This window comes from Electrona antarctica, assembly GCF_951216825.1.
Source record: "Electrona antarctica genome assembly, contig: scaffold_192, whole genome shotgun sequence".
Taxonomy (NCBI): domain Eukaryota; kingdom Metazoa; phylum Chordata; class Actinopteri; order Myctophiformes; family Myctophidae; genus Electrona; species Electrona antarctica.
Window position 1 is genome coordinate 1963 of NW_027636919.1, and position 10389 is coordinate 12351.

Below are 10389 nucleotides of genomic sequence, written 5' to 3' on the forward strand. Positions count from 1 at the left end.
ACATTTAGAAGACATTTAGAAGACATTTAGAAGACATTTAGAGGACATTTAGAAGACATTTAGAAGACATTTAGAGGACATTTAGAGGACATTTAGAAGACATTGGGCCTCATTCACAACGGCGTTTACGCTCATAAAGTGACGTTACGTGAGCGGAGCGTGAGCGGACAGGCATTTACGTGGATTCCCACATTACGTGGGAATTCATGAACTTGAACGTGAACTTGACGGTGACGTGGGTTGGTCGGAAATTCCGCTGAAAGCTGCGCCACCTCTCATGGTCGTGTACGGCTTGCGTAGATTTATTAAGAAGGCTTTAGTCTTCATGCTGAATCAATTAAAAGTCCCCAAATCTCAGATAAAATATGTAGGCATGTGTCCCCAACATTGGTCGCACATAAAAAAAATATAGCCTATATAAAAGCCAAGTATCACTTGTATGCCTAAATGCATGCATTCTAGAGGCAGGTTAGCCTAGAGTGCCATACAGAAACTGCCCCTGCAAGCCCGACACCTTTTTTATTTATTTATTAGGATATTTCTAGCATGCGCGATTGCGCTGCTCACTTGACAGCTTTCTACTCGCAGTGCAACGCGCTGTGAGCTTGTAGATCGGCTCTCGCAGTCTCGCGGACTCGCGCTGCATGTTAAAAAACAAACTCACAATTATAATAAGAACATACACTTATCTGCATTCTGCACTGTACGAATCCAACGTTGTTTAGTGTAGTAATGTCTGCAGTATAGGCCTATTTAAATTGTTTCGTTATGGAGCTCCTTTGAGTCAGTCTGACTGTCGGTGCGTGTGTGTGTGGGGGGGGGGGGGGGGGGGATTAGCCCTATATAAAAAATAGAAGACCACATTAGCCTATTTGAATGAATGGCATCAGCGTGTTTGAAAGTCGGCCAGTCATATCATAGTTTTAAGCCAGCTCACCTCCACTCGCGCTTGTTCACAAACATGACGGACAGACAGACAAGAAAGGCTGTTGATGATGATTATTATTACCACTGTAACTCGCTGATCAGCATGTTGACAGAGACTCAGCCAATTAAAGTTTCACGTAGGCCTAAATGCATTTGCTGCAAGCACCTATCTGCCTCCATTTGCGTCGTGGTATTAATTTTTTTATATGTATATAGATCACATGCGGACGCCACACAGAATAGCCAACTCTTACCTGCAGCTGAGGAAACATACAACGTAGTTGGATCGGATGAAATATAGCCTTAAGTCCAAATCCCACAAGAAAAAAAGAAAAGAAAATATGTCCTGTGTCCATGCATGTCCATATATTTGCTTTCCAAATCCGACAGTGCAGGGCAGGGAATCAATCACCGCAGTAGACTAATCAATAGGGCCTTTTATCATTGCCGAGTTTTAATATAGCATTTGGTTGTGTGGTGAACAGTACAAATTAACTTCTTTCTCATTATGTGAAAGTAACTGTAACATCAGTTAACTTATTAACGTTCTGACATTTAACAAGGAGTGAAGCAATGCGTGCCAAGTTGGCAAGTTTCGTTTATAATTATATACAAAACTCGCGCTGTTTGCTTGAAGATCTGTCCGTGCAGAGACCCGCCTGTCAAAATGAACTGCTCTACAAGCTCATCGCGGCTGTTGTATATAATTTAAAGCCCGGTGCAGGCTATGATGACGTATTTCGATATTTCCTGTTGCCTTATATGGTGTGGGATGGGCGTTCTAACAAGGCGACACCAGGCGAATCGCTTGGGAAAAATGCGGAAAGGCTACACTCTGCGATCCGCACAAATGAAGTGATTACACCAGCTTCCCTGAATAAGACGGGAGCAAATCGCAGCGTGATCGGACAGAGAAATACGATGATATTTAGTATCTGTATACGCTTCCGTTACACTCTGGCGTAAACGCCGTTGTGAATGAGGACCATTTAGAGGACATTTAGAGGACATTTAGAAGACATTTAGAAGACATTTAGAGGACATTTAGAAGACATTTAGAGGACATTTAGAGGACATTTAGAGGACTTTTAGAGGACTTTTAGAGGACATTTAGAGGACATTTAGAAGACATTTAGAAGACATGTGTAGAATCATTTCTCAGGTGTAAATGTCTGAGTTATACTTACAGTAGTTGTAAACCAACATATCAAATCAAAGAGTTGTGGTAGAGTAGGGTAGGGTTACTCTACCCTAGGGTAGGGTAGAGTTGTGCACTTGTAGATCAGCTATTTGGACTATTTTAAAATATTCTATAAGTAGTGTAAAATGTGCTCAAGTGGCTCAAATATTATAATCCCTAAAATCAAATTGTGTGTGTGTGTGTGTGTGTGTGTGTGTGTGTGTGTGTGTGCGTGTGCGTGTGCGTGTGCGTGTGCGTGTGCGTGTGCGTGTGCGTGCGTGCGTGCGTGCGTGCGTGCGTGCGTTTCAGGCCAGTCGTTCCAACCAGTTTCTCCCCCGTCGTGCACACAGAACACACGACCACTGAATACAGGTCAGTTCTAACCCCGAACACACAGTTCCACTATTATAGTACCAAAAATCCCTTTCTGGCCAAAATGTACAATTTATACGTGTGGTGGGGGGGAGGGGGGGGGGGGGCTCAGAGTGCTTCCACTAAGGAAAGTAGGCTTTCTAATGACACGCCCCGCCTTTGTTTTGGTGAGTAGCAAAAACGTTCTTTTTATTTACGCTAAAGACGAGAGGCTGGTCTGCATTCATGCGAGCGGCGGAAGTCGAGAGTAACATAGCTCTAAATGCAATGCATTAGAGCTATGGACCAGAGCATTAGAGCTATGGACCAGAGCATTAGAGCTATGGACCAGAGCATTAGAGCTATGGACCAGAGCATTAGAGCTATGGACCAGAGCATTAGAGCTATGGACCAGAGCTAGGTTAAGGTTTGGGTGAGGGTTAGGTTTAGGGTTTAGGGCTAACGCTAACCTAACCCTAACCCTCATATGTGTCCCAGGTTCCAGTGCCCCGGGGCGGGGCTGTTCCAGTGCAGTGACACCAGGTTGGTGTTTGGAACATGGAGGGGAGGAGACGTTCTCTACAGGACTGTTCAGTGGGAGGAGAGATATCTCCCGTCAACAGGAAGGACTCCCGCAGGTCCTCTGTTTGACATCCAGTGTCCTCAGAACGCTGTCTGCCAGCTACACCTGCCACACTGTGCCATCACACCTGGTGAGTCAGCTACACCTGCCACACTGTGCCATTACACCTGGTGAGTCAGCTACACCTGCCACACTGTGAGACCACACCTGGTGAGTCAGCTACACCTGCCACACTGTGCCATCACACCTGGTGAGTCAGCTACACCTGCCACACTGTGAGACCACACCTGGTGAGTCAGCTACACCTGCCACACTGTGCCATCACACCTGGTGAGTCAGCTACACCTGCCACACTGTGCCATCACACACAAGGACAGTGACGTGAGACACACAGGTGGAACCAGGTATTCATCAGGGCAGTGGGTGAGTGGGCGTGGCCTTTACATAGATTTTACAATTTACAATTTACAATTTAGGCATTTAGCAGACGCTCTTAATCCAGAGCGATTTACATTAAGCAAGAACAAAAAGCATGGGAATACATCACATATATAAACAGCATTTATCAAGAAACATGCGTAAGCTAAGAACGTAACTAGAACATATCTATATATAAAGACACTATACATATAAGCTATACATATATATTATACTATGCTGTACTGTTATTGTGCTGTCTACATGACATGCTATAAGTCTGTTTCAAATGCTATCTAAGTCTAAAAAAGTGCTGTCTAAGGGGGTAGGGTAAGTGCTATGGGCCATGGTGGAGTCTGAAAAGGTGGGTTTTCAGACTACGGAGGAAGATCGGGAGTGATGCTGCAGTTCTGATTGCAACGGGAAGTGCGTTCCACAGTTTTGGGGCCAGAAGGGAGAAGAGTTTGGGACGTGTGGAGCGTTGTCCCGGCGTTTTTAGTGAGGGTACTTCCAGCTTCCCTGCGTTGGCTGATCTGAGTGCTCGGGAGGGTTTGTAGGGTTCAATCATGCTTGCAAGATATGGGGGAGCCATACCTTTGGTTGCTTTAAATGCCAGCATCAGAGTTTTGTATTCTGTGCGGGCAGCGACCGGGAGCCAGTGCAGGGAGCGGAGCAGGGGGGAGACATGTGAGAATTTTGGCTGGTTGAAGACCAAGCGAGCTGCGGCATTTTGGATCAGTTGGAGAGGCTTAAGTGCACATGCCGGTAGGCCAGTGAGGAGGGAGATTTTGCATTACATTCACCCATTCACACACCTTTACATAGATTGTTCATTACATTCACCCATTCACACACCTTTACATAGATTGTTCATTACATTCACCCATTCACACACCTTTACATAGATTGTTCATTACATTCACCCATTCACACACCTTTACATAGATTGTTCATTACATTCACCCATTCACACACCTTTACATAGATTGTTCATTACATTCACCCATTCACACACCTTTACATAGATTGTTCATTACATTCACACATTCACACACCGATGGCAGAGGAAACCATGCAAGGCACCAACCTGCCCATCGGGAGCAATCAGGGGTTCAGAGTCTTGCTCAAGGACACTTCCACACTAACTCTGGGGGAGCCCACAGGGATCGAACTGGGAACCTTGCGGTTACCATCCGGCCACTCATAACTCATAACATAACATAGCTCATAACATGTCTACGGTAGATTTTTATGAAACATAAACTTTACAGATAGTAAGAGGATAATTCAAGCTTCCCGTACAGCTGCAATGTTGGTGAGTTTGACGTTATTTAATACAATCAGAAAGGACTTTTCTGATTGGATGAATGAGCTGTCAATGGGAAGTTGCACCTAGTTAGCACCTTGCTGGCAAGATGGATGCCGTGTACATCAAGGTCAATTGGACACATTCCATCCGTAGGACGTCTGGAAACGTCCTAGGGATTCCAATCGAGGGATGTATTGGACGTGTGTACAGTTTGTACACGTCCTAGCGTCCTAGCATCCTCAATGATACCAGGCGAGAGAAGAATATTCTGAATTTTTTCCTTTTTTTAATTTTTCAGTCCGACTCTCGGCCACCGTCCTTCGCGCTCTAGGGTCATATTAGCTTACCGTTGACTTAGCTGTTAGCGCGGCAGAACGAATGCCTCGTCTCTCCTAATCCAGGGCGCTCTCCGTGGTCTTGATCTGATGGATATACTAGCGCTTCATTTCTGCTCCTCATCCACCTCTCCCTCAAAATATGAACGCTTTTTGGTGAGTTAGACCCCCCCCCCCCCCCCCCTTGCAAGAGTTACTTAGCTCTGCTCCAGACATTATACTATATCCTTTTACAAAACCTTTTTTTATTTTAATAGAGAGATAACTCGGGATGTTCATATTCATGTTGTACATTTAATATCAGACCTTATAATGAAATAAAACGGAATGTGCACTGTCTCTCTCTGTCTCTCTCTCTCTCTGTCTCTCTCTCTCTCTCTTTCACTCTCACACACACACACACACTCACACGCACGCGCGCGCGAGCGCGCACACACGCACACACTCACACACACACCACATGTTCACATGTTTCGGCCCTGAAATGTGTACGTTTGTTTGGCAACTGTTTTGCCAAGCAAATACAAAATATGCGGAAATATTTTATTTTATTGAAATGTGCTCTTACTTACAAATAATATGTTGAAATCTGTGAAGGGATGTTGTATTTGATCAAAGTATCTGACAACAGAGTCATGAATATGTCTTCCTCCTAAACTGTGACTGTTTATGCATGTTATTGTTAATAAATACATCACATGTTTCTTTTGAGCTTTTAACCCTAAAATGGAATCTACAATGTTTTAACTTTTCACAGGTGATGTGGACCTTTGTGTGGCCAACGTCACAGATGGCGCGGCGTACCTCTTGGAGCCACAGAAAGTGACCCAGACGCACGTGGTTTTAAACCTGGACCACCTGTCTCTGTATGGACTCCTGTGGAAGATTAAGGAGTATTTCTGTCCAACATCTGGTCAAGTTCTGCTGTTCCTTCAACCTCCAGGACGTCGAACACAGAGACTTAATGTGTTAATGCTGCCGGGGAATTTGCCTGTCAAAGAGGTAACATACAGTATTGTCTGTTAAGAAGCATCTTAGTTCTTTATAGACTTATTGAAGTAGCTTTTGAACAGACATCCAGAGGCTAGTCTGTAGGTTGTAGACACATTTTAGACCAAAGTGTATCTACTGCATGGTGCCTATAAGAAGACAAAGTAGTTATAATACAAATACAATATCTTGGTATCCATGGTAACACAGAGGGTATACACAGGTTTAATGTTTGTCTTTAGTTCAATGTTTGTTTTGTAAACGCCATTGACAATGAAGGGAACATTTACGTCATAATGTGTCATTACGTCATATTGTCTCTTTATTGTTAATGGCGTTGAATGTTTGTCTGTTTGTTTTCCATCACCATTACATCACCTCATCAACATGGGTTAGACTTTAATATATTAGCGACCCTCACTTCACACAGGTGTGTTTTTTTTGAGTGGTGCAAACCACTCCAACAACCAGCTTTGTCTGTATGTGTCTATGTATGTGTGTACCTGTACGTGTGTGTACCTGTACGTGGGACCCAAAACAATGAGCATGGTTACCAGACCACAGCTGATCAGGCTATATAAGATCTTGCACCACTCAGTTCACACGGGTGTGATTTTTTATTGATGATGAGCACCTTATCGATCAAGCTTATCGAACCAGGTTCTCATCCACTATTGAACATTTTCTATTATTTTGTGGAAAGAGGGAGACGACAAATTCAGAACAGAACAACTATGGCCTTAAAATACAGTAGCCTACGTGTCTAACAGACGGAAGGCAATTGGCCTTTTTACTTTTGGAAAATAATATTGAAGAAACTGTTAACTGGTTAATAGAGCACCGAAGTCCTGACGTCACTGCCCTCTACTATCAGTAGAGGGCGCCAGTCCCTAGGTTCGTGTATTTTTGAGTGGTGTAAACCACTCCTACAACTGGCTTTTTTGTGCAGAAAAAATGAGCATGGTTGCTATGTTCACCCTGTTGTAATGACGTAATTAAATCACACCCGGGTGAACAGGGTGAACATAGCAACCATGCTCATTTTTTCTGCACAAACAAAGCCAGGTAATGAAATCACACCCTGGTGTGATTTCATTACGTCAGACATGATTTCATTACGTCAGACAGACCTTACACCACTCAGTTCACACGGGTGTGATTTTTGTTTATTTTATAAGCATTGTAATCTCCATAGGGGGATTTTAGATCGCCTCATATAAGAACTGTGTTTGAAAAATAAACCGATCACCCCGGCCTTTTCACTCATATGGATATGAAGCATCGACTGAAGGTGGAAATGTACAAATATACCCAAAGAGTAACAAAATAAGCGTTAGAAACGAGCCAAACAACCCAGAGACTACATTTCCGGGTAGGCTGCATCTGCCCGCAGCCCGTTAATTACGTTTATTTTAATTTTATTGATATATAATGTATCGTGGTTAGTACGAGTCGAGTCACCACCAGCTGAGCTTACGTCAATGAGGAATCTCAGGAACGCAATATGTTGACAGCTGGGCGTGACGTATATGCTCAGCGACATTGCATTCATATGTAGTTTCAAGGCTTTTGCGGTCACATTAATTCCATTTTCTCCAGAAACTGGCTGTATCAAATATGAATGGACATCATTAACGACGCACAGCCACTCCCCTGACAGAAAGGCCGGGGTGGTCGGTTTATTTTTCAAACACAGTTCTTATATGAAGCGACATAAAATCGCCCTATGGAGATTTCAATACAAATAAAACAAATCACACCCGTGTGAACTGAGTGGTGTAAGGTCTTATATAACCTGTCTGACGTAATGAAATCATGTCTGACGTAATGAAATCACACCCGGGTGAACAGGGTGAACATAGCAACCATGCTCATTTTTTCTGCACAGACTAACAAAGCCAGTTGTAGGAGTGGTTTACACCACTCAAAAATACACGAACCTGTGTGTTGGTGCCCTCTACTGAAAGTGACGTCAGACTTCGGTGCTCTATATGTGTACCACACAGCACTGGTTGGCAGGTATCAATACACTTTTAGATTTATTTATTGATCGCCTCTTGTCTTGATTGTTTAAACATGACATCATGGGCCGCTATACTCGATAACAGGCTTGATAAGTCCAAAGTTTATTGATACCGGGTACTGGATAAGCACAAAGCTTATTGATACCGGGTACTCGATAAGCACACAGCTTATTCATACCGGGTACTCGATAAGCACAAAGCTTATTGATACCGGGTACTCGATAAGCACAAAGCTTATTGATACCGGGTATTCGATAAGCCCCAAAGCTTATTGATACCGTAAAATCTGAATCCCCCACCCACCCCTGTTTCCCCTCACTGTATATATTTCTTTTCCCTTTTTACCTCCTATGATGATTTATTTTTGACCTTATAGTTGTGTATATTCGTACGTCTAAATGTTTTGATGAATTGAAAATGGTGGGCCCTCTTGTAAACAAGTGTAATGCTTTATGGTGTCGTCCACTCACAGTTAACAGTTTTTGTATTGAGTTGTACTTGAAATGTACTGTAATTCTGCAAACTGTTAATAAATCAATCAATCAATCAAAACTGGGTACTCGATAAGTCCAAAGCTTATTGATACCGGGTACTCGATAAGTCCAAAGCTTATTGATACCGGGTACTCGATAATCCCAAAGCTTATTGATACCGGGTACTCGATAAGTCCAAAGCTTATTGATACCGGGTACTCGATAAACCCAAAGCTTATTGATACCGGGTACTCGATAAGCCCAAAGCTTATTGATACCGGGTACTCGATAAGCTTGTTATCTGTTTTTTCCGGGTATCGGGTATCGAGCTCCATCCCTAACAAAGACTAGTGAAGTATCTTGTCAACAGTACACAGCCTGTAAAACGTGTCATTGTTATGGCATGAATTCTTCTAGTTTATAGGATGTCTTTATTCAGATCCATAGAATGTTTTTCTGCACTATTTGTATTGTATTCTTTTATGAATTTCTGCTGACCGCTTTAAATAGGAGAAACAATTTTTGTTTCTAAAGCTGCTTGCAGATGGAAAACAAATCTTGAATCTTGATTTTTGTGTTGTGTCATTGTAGGTGAAGACATTCTATCAAGAGTGCAGTGAGTGCAGCCTGGTCAGAACCTCCAACTGTATTCTGTCTCCAAACCAGGTCTACAGACTGCAATGTGCCTCACATGAAGTAGAACCTGAGGTATCACACATTGAAACGACAACCTGAGTTTATTATATGTTAAAGGACATGATAATGTAACTAATACTACTGCTGCTAGTACTCAGTGGCACCAGGGGAGGACAAAATGGCATAGAAATAGGCAAATAACCCACACGTAACCGCAAAAATGTCAGCGTGTGCGTGCTCCACACGGGCGTACTACGCACGCACGGGCAAGTCGTGCGTCGTGAGCTTGCCATACCTTAGCTTTAGCTGAAATGATGCCACTGCTAGTACTACTAATACCAATACTAGTATAATTGAGGTGCTAGCCCTTAATGCATGCCTTTGTTTAGGGTAGTGAATGACACCGTAAGATGTCATGGGGGTGATATAAATACTGCCCTCACTGCGAACCTCACTTCACACAAGTGCGATTTCTTTACACAATAATTGCATCTCTTTTTTCAGAGTGAAACATATTATCCGCACTATGGACCAAATTACCATCCAACATTTAAGGTGACGATGAATCTCAACGCAGAAGTCTCTTCTGCGTTCGTCTTGTTGGCATTACTGGGTCCTGAGAGCAACCAGGTCTGGAAGGATGCCATTGAACTGGAAGGTAAACATAGTTACCGGTATTCTGTTTAATTTAAGCATCATTATACTTTAACTGTTGAACTGGAAGGTACTGTTAAATAGTTCCGTATCTTCCCCATCATAACTCTTGGGGATTTGACCCCTGACACTTTTCTTCTTTGAAATGCTTTATTTGGGAATACCCCTTTTTTTTCGAGAGGGTCCTCACGCGTACAGTCAATACAAGGTAATTAACAGAAAAATAAAAAGGAGAAAAAACAAACAAACGTTACAACACAACACAAAAACAGGGTATAAGCACCCTGCTGCCCCCTGCATTATAATTTCAAACAGGTGGTACGCAGGGCCATTGAGTGATTACAAATGAGCGCTTCCAAACTGGAACACTTTGAAAAATAATCAGCTTATTACATGTCTTAGTACGGTGGATTTTTATGAAACAAACACTTTGCAGTTTGCACATAGAGTATAATTTAAGCTTTTCATACAGCTGCAATGCTGGTGAGTAAAGTTGTTTAATACAATCAG

At 42.9% G+C, this 10389-nt stretch overlaps 1 long non-coding RNA gene across 1 annotated transcript; it reads left to right on the forward strand.

The window, feature by feature from the left end:
* The first annotated feature begins 2416 nt into the window (after positions 1–2416).
* On the forward strand, positions 2417–6063 carry LOC306919633. The gene is made up of 3 exons (XR_013789584.1): positions 2417–2479; positions 2957–3171; positions 5860–6063. It is a non-coding gene; the product is annotated as an uncharacterized lncRNA (long non-coding RNA).
* Positions 6064–10389: the final 4326 nt, after the last annotated feature.